This window comes from Antennarius striatus, chromosome 12 (genome assembly GCF_040054535.1).
Source record: "Antennarius striatus isolate MH-2024 chromosome 12, ASM4005453v1, whole genome shotgun sequence".
In the NCBI taxonomy this organism is placed as follows: domain Eukaryota; kingdom Metazoa; phylum Chordata; class Actinopteri; order Lophiiformes; family Antennariidae; genus Antennarius; species Antennarius striatus.
The window spans coordinates 20,712,501-20,715,000 of NC_090787.1; the positions used below are offsets into that span (position 1 = coordinate 20,712,501).

The 2,500-nt window shown below is 37.2% G+C and overlaps 1 protein-coding gene across 1 annotated transcript in view; it reads left to right on the forward strand.

Moving 5' to 3' along the window:
* klf7b (Kruppel like factor 7b) overlaps nucleotides 1-2,500 on the forward strand; it is a 60,472-nt gene that overhangs the window by 6,151 nt on the left and 51,821 nt on the right. The gene's annotated exons all lie outside the window — the stretch shown is intronic.

Consider the following 2,500-nt stretch of genomic DNA (forward strand, 5'->3'; position numbering starts at 1 on the left):
TAAATTGATAGTAGTTTGGTGATGAATTACCACATCATTACCAGGCGCCAACAATCTGACACATTTACATTTGTCACACATTACACTATGTAGATATTATGGTCTATTGACAACCGCAGAGTGGAGGAAGATGGTAAAACAGTTGACGCAATAAAAGTATGATCTGCTGTCTTCACTTCTTACAGTGTGGAACCCCGGTGCCAAAATTCTCCTCAATATAATCCGCTCTAATCACTGCATTCATTCATTTTCTTTTTATCACTGTCCCAAACACACACAGCCATTGTCTCGTCCTCATAATTTAAAATCACTCGAGTCTAACACATGCACATACTCGCCCGAGAGCCCCCGATTCAGTAAGTGAATAAGGCATTCAGTCTGTGGAGGCAGAGATTAGATAAGAAAGTGAGCAGTCAGGCAGTCGTGGTAAGAAAGCAGAACAAATGAACTGCACTCATAATGTAGAGAAGCTTATAGTGTGAAAGCCATAGGCTTGATCTTTCAAGATGAGTGGTTTCTATGGAGGGCAGCTCTCCAACACGGTTCAGCATGGAGTCTGATTAGTGCGGTTTACAGGGAGATTACCCATCCATCCCTCCATGCTTCCAGAATACCAAATCTGTTGGACGTCATCTGTTGCATTTATTGATATTTTCATGTAATTAACGAAAGGTTTAACATATTAGGAGATGTGATTGTTTGCTGTGTCTCAATCAGATTCAAATATCACACAATGGTGCAGATGTTTGTTTGGCTTCCCCAAGAAAACCTCCAGCAGTATTGAATTGCTTCTTGTCATCACAGCTCATCACAGATTGTATGTTAGACTTTGGGTGTATTATTTTATGCATGGTTCTAGTGTGTGGTTCAGAGGTCACACAGGTTCTTTTGTTATAGACATATTGGATGTGGAAATTTGACAATCTGGACAATTCATTTATTCACGTAGAAAATCTGCAGGTTGATGAATAATTTAAAAACTGCTAGTTAAAGTAGAAGAAAACTGGTCCGAAGTATTAAAGTATAAGTATTGACTGTATTTTATTTCTAATTTCTCTGTTTGCTCTGATGAGGCTGGGTTTGTATGTATTTAGAGTAGAGAGTGGAGTAGAGTAGAACTTCATTGATCCCTTAAGGAGGTTCCGTCAGGGAAATTAGCTAATGTATTTATTTATTTATATTTATATTTATATTTATATTTCTATTTATATTTATATTTATATTTATATTTATATTTATATTTATATTTATATTTATATTTATATTTATTCATATTTTTTATTTATTTTTTATTTATTTTTATTTATTTATTTGTATTTAGGAGGTTATTTCAAAAAAAGGACAACAGAGTGTTGGATTCTATTCGTTATTACTAACAGGAATCCTCTGGCTGGTATCTGGCTGAGCAGTGTTGACACACACAACACAACACACAGGTGTGTTGTGTGTTTGTGTTGCCACATCCTGCTGAGCCAGTGTTTGCAGACCCGTTGGCTCAGGGACAAAACCTTGTGACCTGGCATTCATTCACCCATCTCTCCCTCTGTTTGTCTTTGTTTCGCTCTTCCTCAGTCATCCTCCTTCCTTCCTCATTCTCTCCCTAATATCTTTTTTGCTTTTGCACATTTGAATTCATGCATTTGGTTAAAAAAAAAAAGAAAAAGTGAATTGAAAGGATCAAACTTTAAGGAAATGACTAATGACTCGTCTGAGGCTGAAATCGGTTGACATGTCAGCAAAAAGCTTCTATAAAGGCTGACAGAAACATTTTCCAAATAAAAAAAAGCTGCTTGCTCTTCGTTTTCTAACTCCTCTCCTTCATCACTGCCAGAATACAGTCATCAGAAATTAAAAGAAAGAATAAGAATCAAAAAGAGAAGCTGGAAATAAATGATGTTTGACCAGACAACCAATCAACGTATGTATAGAAAAGTCCCGATGCACCATGGGATATATAAGGGCTTTTAATTTGATCATCTAGTTCTGATTAATCTTGCAAAGCTTTGGCTATTTTTCTTTTTTAATTATGACGAAAGTAAATTGTTATTTCTGTGCTGGGGTGACGGAACGGAGCTACTTGAAGTTGACGATAATTGGAACTCCCAACATTTCTGCGTTGAAAGTCAAGTTCACATTCAAACTGTGGGATATTTCTGCTTCTCAGTGCAAAAATAATGTCTGGCTCTGCAGCAGTGGTTTAGTATGAATGTAATTCTTACTATACAAGTCTGACTTACAGTTAAAAATAATTATGTAAAGATGGCATCTGGTATCCAAAGGGGGATGAAGCTGTTACTTAGAATCGTGATAAGACAATCAAAGTGCTCACACGATACACACTTGGTCCATTGTTGCTGCTACCTTTGTGTCACATAAAGCCTGAAACGAAGACACATGAAGTAACGGAGGCTTATGGGGCGTAAACTGCTGACGTTGTGCGACCACGTCTTCACGCAGAGACCTCTTGCTGTCAGTCTGCAGAAACGTGGAGGCATCATCT